Consider the following 12,456-nt stretch of genomic DNA (forward strand, 5'->3'; position numbering starts at 1 on the left):
GTCGACTTGGCTATGCCTACAGTCTAACAGTTAGTGCTGTATATGAGGAATGACAACAAACAAATCAAATCAATGCCGGCAATTCATGCTGAGGTATATGTTCCTTTGTTAAATAAAATAACCTGTGAAATATCCTACTCATGGGTGGGCAAGCAGAAGAAGATCATCGCTCTGCATTGAAATTGAAGTAGTGTTGCTTTCACCACATCCGCCCCAGCAAGTGTGTGATTAAGTATTGGTGTACATTTAATTTAGTTACACCTCGACAATAAGTCACACAGCCCGGGGGAAGAGGGTTAGGGTCCGTTGATTGGATGGGAAGGGGGATTTTGGGAAAGGTTTGACATAGAAAAACAGTATGCATACATAGACAAACAAACGACAATCATTGAAGACTACCATACCATATCCATTCCATATGTTAAGGTATAAAAAAGGAAATGCATGCATGATGAGACCCGGATTACATACACTTCTATTTCTTGTTCTGTTCCGGCCTTAATACTTTAACAGATAGCAAATAGAAATTTTAAATATTGGTAGTGAAGAATCGTAAACACAGAGCAAACGTAATGATGATTGATAATAACAACTCCAAGAACACACTGTTGTAAAGAATGTATACAAGATATTAATCAAATTATTTAAAAGAAGTGAAAAGTGGATACTGTTACTGTCTTATCCTGGTCAAAAATGTGGACTGGTTTTTTGCATCTCGGCATTCCTCTTGCTCCTCTCGTCCATCAATCTTGGGTGTGTCGCCTCACCACTCGCCACTGCCCGGCTGGAATAAAAAGGTGATTGATTGGTAAGGTAATTAATATGCATTGTAATGTTTTACAAAGTTTTGGACAAGGCCCGGCCTGTAATTTTAGATTGAAAACCAAAGGGGATATTCAGAAAGAAAGTGAAAACAAATGCACAAGTGATGGTGTAGTGCAACAAGAACACTTTCCGAGGTGGCATGTATGCATATGCATCATCTCTACTGTAGTCTGTTTCCAGCATAGACCTTCAACAGTAACAGGAGAGATCAGGCCCACAGTGCTTACCATTAGCACATCCTACGTTAACACTTTAGAGTCCTTTTTTTTTTTCTCTCAAAGAGTTGGACAAACGCAAAGCACATTATCCATTCCAGACATAGCATTTTACAGTTAAAGTTAGTAAAATCAATGCACTGCAGTCATCCCACCGCTACACTCTATTCAACTTCTACACAGACATTTGGGTGTGCTGTGGTTGTGGTTCACGTGTTTACCTTTAGGCTTTTCCGTTTTATGCCACTCATGAAACATCCTCCTGACTTCATCATCAGCTCTGATACTTCTACTGACTGAAGATCGGCCTGCAGTACAAGTGTAATTTTTAGAACACAACAAGAGTAGAAATATAAATATTACTGACTTGAGTCATTCTTTATTGTGTACAGAAAGATAGATTAACACTAGTACACTTTGACATCACTTTGTGCACAACAAACAACGCAAACACAAAGACCAATAGCTCAGAGTCAGGTGTCCAATGCATGCCATTAATTATCATCATTTATTACCTGTTACTTCTCATCTTAAGTTAACGGGCCGTCTCTTTCGCCATCATCATGACGGACGGAGCTGTTAAGTCACAGTCATTTGTATTGCGCAGATTGAGTGAGTCCCCTTCCTGTATTGAATTAAAAGCAATGTATCACCAAGATGCAGGAGAAGTACACATTTCTTGTTTGCCAGAAGAGGAAAATTAGTAATTACTAGTGTGTTCTGTAGAAAGTTGATTAGTGGCAGTGCACAATTACATCAATTCATGCGCAACACACCACAAAATCTACATCATTCAGTCTGCTATTCTGCGGCCAATGCATGGCATCAATCATTACCTGTTGCATCTCATCTCGTTAACGCTGCAGGCCGTCTCTTTCGCCATCATCATGATGGACGGTGCTGTTAAGTCACAGTCATTTGCATTGCGCAGATTGAGTGAGTCCCCTTCCTGTATTGAATTAAAAGCAATGTATCACCAAGATGCAGGAGAAGTACACATTTCTTGTTTGCCAGAAGAGGAAAATTAGTAATTACTAGTGTGTTCTGTAGAAAGTTGATTAGTGGCAGTGCACAATTACATCAATTCATGCGCAACACACCACAAAATCTACATCATTCAGTCTGCTATTCTGCGGCCAATGCATGGCATCAATCATTACCTGTTGTATCTCATCTCGTTAACGCTGCAGGCCGTCTCTTTCGCCATCATCATGATGGACGGTGCTGTTAAGTCACAGTCATTTGCATTGCGCAGATTGAGTGAGTCCCCTTCCTGTATTGAATTAAAAGCAATGTATCACCAAGATGCAGGAGAGAAGTACACATTTCTTGTTTGCCAGAAGGGGAAAATTAGTAATTACTAGTGTGTTCTGTAGAAAGTTGATTAGTGGCAGTGCACAATTCCATCAATTCATGCGCAACACACCACAAAACAAAATCTACATCATTCAGTCTGCTATTCTGCGGCCAATGCATGGCATCAATCATTACCTGTTGCATCTCATCTCGTTAACGCTGCAGGCCGTCTCTTTCGCCATCATCATGATGGACGGTGCTGTTAAGTCACAGTCATTTGCATTGCGCAGATTGAGTGAGTGCCCTTCCTGTATTGAATTAAAAGCAATGTATCACCAAGATGCAGGAGAGAAGTACACATTTCTTGTTTGCCAGAAGAGGAAAATTAGTGTGTTCTGTAGAATGTTGATTAGTGGCAGTGCACAATTACATCAATTCATTCATGCGCAACACACACAACAAAATCTACATCACTCAGTCTGCTTTTCTGCGGACAATGCATGGCATCAATCATTACCTGTTGCATCTTATTTTCAGTTAATGGCCAGTCTCTCTCGGCTCTGAAGGAGGATAGCTATAGAAGTCATCAGATTCATGGTCCACTTGTTTTGGAAGGACGAGGAAAGTTTGAATTTGTTGTTACCATCATCCAATCATCATTCATGAGGGAAATGGAATTGACCAGGAGATGCAGTATGATCGAGCGGAGGAGCTGGATTCTGAGGACTGTAGTGTCAAATGGCAGACACCTGAAACTTGTATCTTAAATTAGAAGATTAGAAGACGGTGATAATGCATTGGTTGCGATTCACAAGTTTATAACCGGAACAACAGACACAAACAAAGGGGGAAAAAAGGGAGGAGGACAGTAAGTGCGAGCCTAATTGTCAGGGAAGTATAGCTCGTCCTCAAACTCTGGGGGATCTTCCAGTAGTAGGTAATCATCTGACACAATACTTCCGTCACCTGAGCCGCTGTCCTCATCTTCCTCTGTTGATTCATGCATTGTGTAATTCGGTGGTATGAAGTGCTGATTCATTTTGATCATTGTTAACCTCTCCACGTTTTTGGGAGATAGACTGGTCCTTCTCAAGGTTACAATGGAACCTGCAGCACTGAAAACACTTTCGGAAGAGACACTTGCGACAGGGCAAGCCAGATAGCTTATCGCCAGCCTGCTGAGCTGTGGCCATTCAGACCTTTTCCTATGCCAATACTGCACTGGGTTTTGATCAACGTACACCTCTGTTGGGTCGTCCAGATAGGCCTGGACCATCCGCTCAATGTTGAGGGTTGCTGCTGGTAAGCTTTTGTGCTGTTTTTTCTGTGCATCAGCACTGTGCTTAAGGCCCATCTTTACATACCAATCTGATAATGATTGTACTCGGCAGAATGATCCAGTTATTGTTTTTGTAGTCGATGGTGATGGTGAGTGTTGCGATTGTGAGCCAACCGCACTGCCCTCAGCCGACGAAGTTGCACTTGATTCTGCATGGCCTGCTTCAGTATCAGTACTTGTTGTGGGTTGATGTGGCGGGCTTTTAATTAGCAGCCCTTCGTTTTCAAACTTGATGGCTGCTTCAGCTATACAACTTTTGTAGCGGGCAACATCAGTGTCGGAAAAAGAACGGAATAGTCCTAATTTTGCACGTGGATCCAGAATTGTGGCACAAATGTAATGGTCTTGTGACAAAATTTTATTTTGTATCCTTACATTTTCTGATAAGCGCCTGGATAAGCTCTCCACCAAGTCATGGGCTTGCCTTCTGTCCTCTACACCTTTGTAGGATTCAGACACATTATTCAGCTCATGCTCTAGCATTTGCAACAATGGGATAGCTTGGCCCATTGTACAGTCCTCCTTGCTGACTTCACGTGTGAAGACCTCAAAAGGAGACAGAATCTCAGTCAGGCATTGAATTAGGGTCCATTGCTCCCTCTGAAGGGTCATGCCTTTAACACTAGCATCACTGTTTCTGTACCAGACATAATCATTGAGTGACCTGTGCTGTTCGTACAGACGATCAAGCATGTAATACGTTGAGTTCCAACGTGTTGCCACCTCCTGGATGAGTGCCTTGACTGGCACCCTACGCTCACGTTGGAGGATCCTCAGCTGCTTCCGAGCTTTAAAAGAATGGCTGAAATGAGTGCATATTCTTCGGCAGATGGACAGTAAATTGCTTACTATGGGTTCTTTTTTCAGAAAGTCTTGCACTATAATGTTTATGCAGTGTGCCAAACACGGAACCCTGAAATAGGAACCAAGTTCCATGGCCTTAAGTACATTACTGCCATTGTCTGTGGCAACAAAACCAATACCAAGCCCTCTGGGCTGCAGCCATTCCAAAACCTTGGTGCGAAACTCTTCTAAAATGTTTTCAGCCGTATGAGATTTCTCCATGGCGAACATGGCTACAGTTGCATGTTTCCGAGTACCTTCAAAAATCGCAGCTGTGTCAACAACACCTCGTGCAGATAGTTGATCTTTAACCCCCACAAAAGAGATCCAGTGTGCAGTGATACACATGTAATCTGTGGCTTGGCAACTGGTCCACATGTCTGTTGTCAGGTGGATATTGTGCACAGCACTCTTCTGCAAAGCTTGTCCAACCAATTCCAGCACATCATGATGTAGTGCCGGGACAGCAATTCTTGCGAAATAGGACCGGCTTGGAACTTTCCATTTCGGGCAGATGGCAGACACAAATTCAAGGAAACCCACCCCTTCCACAAATGAAAAAGGAAGAAGGTCCAGCGCTAACATTTTAGCCAGCTTCGCATTGTACAATCGTGCCGTTGGGTGGTTGCGTTGGAACTGCCCCTCCAACCTAAACATGCTGTCAATGGTAGGCTGGCTTACTTTCCTTAGTGGTGCCATTAACCCACTAAGGCTCAACGACACAGATTGTCTCATTGAGGTACTCGCCGCCGGTCGCCTTGGTGTCTCACCCACACTCTGAGTATGGCTCTTACTGCGGTGCCACTCTGATGTTACTGAGGAGGATGTGGGCGTTACCACTGCAGTGACTGCACTACTGGAGACAGGGCTAGAAATGCCTCCCTGTTCTTCACCTGCCACCACAATAATATCGCTCCCTGATTCCTGACCAACTTCAAAGGGTTTAGTTTTCCTACTTTCTTTTAACTTAAGTAGGTGATCCTCCCACACAATAGTGTGGTGTATTCTGAGATGACTTGCTTGTCCTCCGGTACCATAGTTTGTACCAAGCTTACCACGCCGAACACCTTGCCGACAAATTGCGCATATAGCAATGTTCTCCTCCTTGGCGCTAACAGAAAAGAAGTCCCAAACTGGGGAGGAGAACTTTCTGGCACTGCTGGATGTGCCACTTTCAACACCAGATGAACTTGAGGGGGTCCTTGAAAATATGTGACACTGTCCACCTACCCTGTGACTTTTACTACCACTTCCTACTGAGGTGGTTGAGCTGGATGTAGGTCCCTGCCGGGCCTTGGAAAATATGGCAGCTGGAGGTAGTGGTGGTGTAACCTGTGTTGGTGAGATCCGTGCTGCATCCCGCTCAGTAGCAGCCTTTCTGGATAGGGTTAGAATGTCGGTCTCCAATCCCTTTGGGGCGGGAGTAATGTGCGTGATGACTGGCTCGTCTTCATCAACATCATCACCCCCCTCTTCTACATCTACCTCCATAACTCTAAGTTTTTCTGGGACCTTCCTTTTCAGAAGCAATGTCTTGTGGCGTACTTCACTCTCAGACCGAGCTGGTGGGACCCAAGTGTCATCACGATCATCAGAAGCGGGGCTTGAAGAAGAAGATGATGGACTAAGCCTCCTTTTCCTTGCTGGTGGTCTGGAAGACAATAGATGTTCTGAAACAGTGGTTTGACTTCGCTCCGCTTTGTCTGCAGGAAGCTCGATTTCCTGAAATGCCCCTACGTCAGGAGCAACAACTACTATGGTGGGCTGTTGTGGCGGCTGCTGCTGTTCTGGTTGCGGCGGCTGCTGCTGCTGTTCTGGTTGCGGCGGCTGCTGCTGCTGTTCTGGTTGCGGCGGCTGCTGCTGCTGGTCTGGTTGCGGCGGCTGCTGCTGTTCTGGTTGCGGCGGCTGCTGCTGCTGTTCTGGTTGCGCCGGCTGCTGCTGCTGTTCTGGTTGCGGCGGCTGCTGCTGCTGTTCTGGTTGCGGCGGCTGCTGCTGCTGTTCTGGTTGCGGCGGCTGCTGCTGCTGTTCTGGTTGCGGCGGCTGCTGCTGCTGTTCTGGTTGCGGCGGCTGCTGCTGCTGTTCTGGTTGCGGCGGCTGCACACTGATCTGCTGAGTTTGCGCCTGCGTTGAACTTGATTGTGTACTACTTTGCGGTAATGACATTTCTTCAACATCGCTGCCCGTTAGTAGACTGGCTACCTCTGCGACAGTAAAGCCCTTTGGCCTAGGTTGGTGGGGTTGCTGGACCGCTGTGCTGCTCCCAGCTTGGTTCCCGGACAACGCTTTGGTGCCAAAAAAAACCTTGGCCGGCACACCACCAGTCGTGGTTAATGGCACTTCCTTTTTCTGTTCCTTCTTCTCACCAGCAACTTTCTTGGTACTGGACCTGGTACCTTTCTTTGGGGCCATCTTATTCCGACGTCAGGCAAGAGGCAGATGCACAACAAGTTCTGGTCACACGTGGGCGTGATGCGCAGCAGGACTTCCGTCTGGCTGGCAGTACAACGGGTAGCCAGGTGATGCCGATGACACCTCCTACTCTGTCTTTTGTGCACCTAAAAGCAAAGAAGACAGGAGAAGAACATCAGTGAAATGTTGCATTTGTTTTTGTGGTTCAGTTACTTAGTACTGTACTAGTGCAAACAAAAGATAGTCTAGCCATTTATGAATTTTTTTTAACTAGAGCTATGTTATACTACTAGTACTGTGTACAGCCACACTACACTCTCAGGAAGGTGATGTCTAAAAATTCAACAGATCACATAGAAAACACTTGATCAATAAAGCTGTGGCTACCTGCTCTGGTAGCAGTGGATGAAAGCAGGCCTGTTGGCAGACAAGGCCAGGCAAGCTTGCAGGCCTAGGCCTCAAAATGGCCACCAGCCACATGGCGAGCCCCAACAACATCAGCAAGGCCACCCCAAAAAACACACTTCCCCAACTCAATCCAATGCCATCCATGCCCAAAATGATGTCTAAATTCAACAGAACACACAGAAAACAGTAGATTACTAAAGCTGTGGCAACCTGCTCTGGTAGCAGTGGATGAAAGCAGGCCTGTTGGCAGACAAGGCCAGGCAAGCTTGCAGGCCTAGGCCTCAAAATGGCCACCAGCCACATGGCGAGCCCCAACAACATCAGCAAGGCCACCCCAAAAAACACACTTCCCCAACTCAATCCAATGCCATCCATGCCCAAAATGATGTCTAAATTCAACAGAACACACAGAAAACAGTAGATTACTAAAGCTGTGGCTACCTGCTCTGGTAGCAGTGGATGAAAGCAGGCCTGTTGGCAGACAAGGCCAGGCAAGCTTGCAGGTCTAGGCCTCAAAATGGCCACCAGCCACATGGCGAGCCCCAACAACATCAGCAAGGTCACCCCAAAAAACACACTTCCCCAACTCAATCCAATGCCATCCATGCCCAAAATGATGTCTAAATTCAACAGAACACACAGAAAACAGTAGATTACTAAAGCTGTGGATACCTGCTCTGGTAGCAGTGGATGAAAGCAGGCCTGTTGGCAGACAAGGCCAGGCAAGCTTGCAGGCCTAGGCCTCAAAATGGCCACCAGCCACATGGCGAGCCCCAACAACATCAGCAAGGCCACCCCAAAAAACACACTTCCCCAACTCAATCCAATGCCATCCATGCCCAAAATGATGTCTAAATTCAACAGAACACACAGAAAACAGTAGATTACTAAAGCTGTGGCTACCTGCTCTGGTAGCAGTGGATGAAAGCAGGCCTGTTGGCAGACAAGGCCAGGCAAGCTTGCAGGCCTAGGCCTCAAAATGGCCACCAGCCACATGGCGAGCCCCAACAACATCAGCAAGGCCACCCCAAAAAACACACTTCCCCAACTCAATCCAATGCCATCCATGCCCAAAATGATGTCTAAATTCAACAGAACACACAGAAAACAGTAGATTACTAAAGCTGTGGCTACCTGCTCTGGTAGCAGTGGATGAAAGCAGGCCTGTTGGCAGACAAGGCCAGGCAAGCTTGCAGGCCTAGGCCTCAAAATGGCCACCAGCCACATGGCGAGCCCCAACAACATCAGCAAGGCCACCCCAAAAAACACACTTCCCCAACTCAATCCAATGCCATCCATGCCCAAAATGATGTCTAAATTCAACAGAACACACAGAAAACAGTAGATTACTAAAGCTGTGGCTACCTGCTCTGGTAGCAGTGGATGAAAGCAGGCCTGTTGGCAGACAAGGCCAGGCAAGCTTGCAGGCCTAGGCCTCAAAATGGCCACCAGCCACATGGCGAGCCAAGACAACATCAGCAAGGCCACCCCAAAAAACACACTTCCCCAACTCAATCCAATGCCATCCATGCCCAAAATGATGTCTAAATTCAACAGAACACACAGAAAACAGTAGATTACTAAAGCTGTGGCTACCTGCTCTGGTAGCAGTGGATGAAAGCAGGCCTGTTGGCAGACAAGGCCAGGCAAGCTTGCAGGCCTAGGCCTCAAAATGGCCACCAGCCACATGGCGAGCCCCAACAACATCAGCAAGGCCACCCCAAAATACACTCTTCCCCAACTCAATCCAATGCCATCCATGCCCTAAATGATGTCTAAATTCAACAGAGCACACAGAAAACAGTAGATTACTAAAGCTGTGGCTACCTGCTCTGGTAGCAGTGGATGAAAGCAGGCCTGCTGGCAGACAAGGCCAGGCAAGCTTGCAGGCCTAGGCCTCAAAATGGCCACCAGCTACATGTCCAGGCCCAACAACATCAGCAAGGCCACCCCAAAAAACACACTTCCCCAACTCAATCCAATGCCATCCATGCCCTAAATGTGATTGAAAATGAAATATATTCAAAAAACAAAAGGAACAGTTGCTTCATCATGCACACACACACCCATGAGGCCATGCCCATGGCTAGCTCGGGCCTACTACTACAACCCACAAAATTAAAATAAATTAAAAAAAAAAAAAGGAATGATGATAATTAATTATCAAAAATAAATTGTAGTTACACCACAACTGCAATGCCCACAATCAAACACAACAACCACTTACTTGTAAAATATCCTATTCCAAAAATCCTGAAATCCAATTGCAATGATGCAGCAGACAAAAAGAGTGATCTTTCCAGCTCCAAATCCAAAGGCAGAATGAGCAGGAGATGGACAAAGCACTGGGAGGAGCCTGCTGGACAGGAACAGGAAGTTGGAGAATCTGTGTCACTTCCTCCCTCTCTCCACCTTGTAAAAAAAAAATGACTCCTGGAGTCCTTGCACAAAAAAGGAAAGCCAAATGTGAATGTAAGGAGTTCTTTTCATCCAAAATCAGTATTTGCAGATGGTTTCATGCTGCTAGAGCCGATATTCCTCTCCAAATTGTAAATTTTACGTTGTTGAGTTCTCCAGCTTCACATTACTTCCGCCGGCGTGTCGAAAACGATATGATCGCGTTCTCTTCTTTGTCCCTGTCGCGTTGGATATGACGTGTTCGCGGTCTCTTTCTCCTGTTCGCGTTCGATTTCATGTGCCCGCGTCCTCATTCTCTGGCTCGCGATGTAGAATGACATGTTCGAGATCTCAATCTTCTCATACTCGCGCGGTGCATGATCGCGAGAAGAAAGACCTGATCGCGCGACAAATGACGTGATCGCGTGAAAAATGACTTGAATGCGGCCGCGAACTCTCGCGAGACAGCGCAAAATGGCTACCAAAATCCAACATCTCGTGGAGAACGCGACCGGGTCAAGAAAACTTGTCGGAGAACGCAGGGATTCAGGTAAGGCGATCGCGCGCGCGCGAGAATGTATTGTTTTACAGCGCGAGCAAGAAAAAAATTATCGCTAAGCTGCGGAATGCGGAAATTTTGACATTTTCGCGCTTTCCGCGGAACGCGAGAATGCCAAAATATCGCAATTTCCGCGAACGGAACGGAATTTTGGCCCAGGCCTAGTGTACCCTAGACCACTGGTAGATCTTCCTCATACTGCCGTACCAACTGAGCTGAGCAATGTCAGGGTTCCAGTGATTTGCTGTTGGTAGTAAATGTTGTGATGTATTGCAAAAGCCAAAGTGAATGTTGACCATCACCATCACACGACGATTTCTCCACTGGACTGATAAGTCTATGCCCTAAGAAACAAGGGTAACGGTACTGACTCTGTGGACTATTTTCTGTGCTACAGATGGCTACTGCCTGAAATGTATACGATATCTAACTGTTGCAATTGTGTCAGTGAAATTATGTTTTTTTCTTGTTACTGTGTTTTTCTCTTCAAACATCAATAAATACATTTAAAAAAAAAAGGTTCACAGGCCCATCGTGATCTATCCCCCATCGTGGGCCGGTGCATCCAGCAAAACATCCAGGAGTTTCAGTTCGCAAGGCATCCACCACTGCCAGGAAGAACAATTGCACCTGATGTCCTCTTTTGTGTGCAACATGGTTGCTTTGTTGACTATTTCTGTACACTTTTCTATTTCTGATGGGAGGAGTATTTTGGACTTTGGACACCAGACAATGTGACTCCTACAACAATGTTTTCATCCTCCACCAACCCTGACTACTACACTCCTGTGCTGTCACTATTTGTCTGTATATTGTTTTTTTCACATTGTGCATTGCAATAAATGCACTTATCACAAAAGCATTAGCTCATGTAGTTTCATTCACATCCTGAAAGTTATGAAGTTTTCCCCTTGTACCAAATGTTAGTAGAAGCCACTTGTGTAAGAATGGACATGTTGACTGTCAACAATGAGCAACTGAGTATCACAACCATGTCACCCCAACACAGACATACAAGTGTACAGTCTCATGACATCTTTATTCCATAGTTTCAACATTAGAGAGGCATAATGTCAAAAAAAGAGCTAGATATTACAGCAATGAAATGATCTGTGTCAGGGACCACAAAATGTCATGTGCAGACCTCAACAATGTGGTCAGAGCGGGTACATCAGACAATGCCAAATAGAATCGCCAAATGAAAATTGGTTCATGGAATCAGCTAAAGCCACATAGACAACCTCATAAAGGTATCTCACATCATTGAAAAAAGGAAACATTGCAGTAAAACAGTTTCTGAGCACAGGTTCATTTCAACCAATTCTTGCAGCATCTGGCGGAATTTCACAAACATTTTTCAGTGGTGTGCCACAAGCACTGTGGCATACAAATATGAGACACATCAACAGCTACATCCAGCTCATAAACATTGAGGACTTATCCAATGTGAAGAGAGACTAGAATGATTGGTCCCAACAACAACATTGTATTGGATAACAATATGGTTCACATATTGCAATAGGACCACCACACTACAGGGAACAACTCCAATGGAGTCTTAGTATCTTCCATCCCATTGCTGTGCAAACTGGATTGGTACGGGAGTAGTACACCCACAGTCTGTGCCAGACATTCCCAGGAACAATCCATGTCCACTTCATACTTAAAAACAGCATCATATGCCTGCTGTTACAACTCTGAACTGTACAAAGGAAGATGGCATGGTAAAGGTACCTACTACAGATCAATACAAAGAGATTTGGTAGGAAGCCATACATGTGACACCAATCACTGTCAACTTCTGGAGTACACAGTACATGGGTAAATGTCACCTACACAAAGCAACATCAACAACATGTGCATGTGTCAAGACCTTCCCCCACAACAGCCGTGCACAGAGTTTGCCACATACCTAACATGTATCCATGGACGTCCTCCTCACATTATCACAACATCAGTCACTGTAACAGCCGATATCATGACATCTCATAGCATACTTATACTCATGAGAAGAAGTTGTTGATGAGCGCTAAACACATCAACTCCTTCTTCTTCGCCACTCTCATCATGATTTGGCATTTCCCGATTCTCACCCGGTGGCTCCTGCTGGTCGCCATTCTCTGCAATGAGAGGGATGTTCTGTGGCAGTGCCAGGTTGTGGAACA

This window comes from Triturus cristatus, chromosome 7, assembly GCF_964204655.1.
Source record: "Triturus cristatus chromosome 7, aTriCri1.1, whole genome shotgun sequence".
NCBI lineage: Eukaryota > Metazoa > Chordata > Amphibia > Caudata > Salamandridae > Triturus > Triturus cristatus.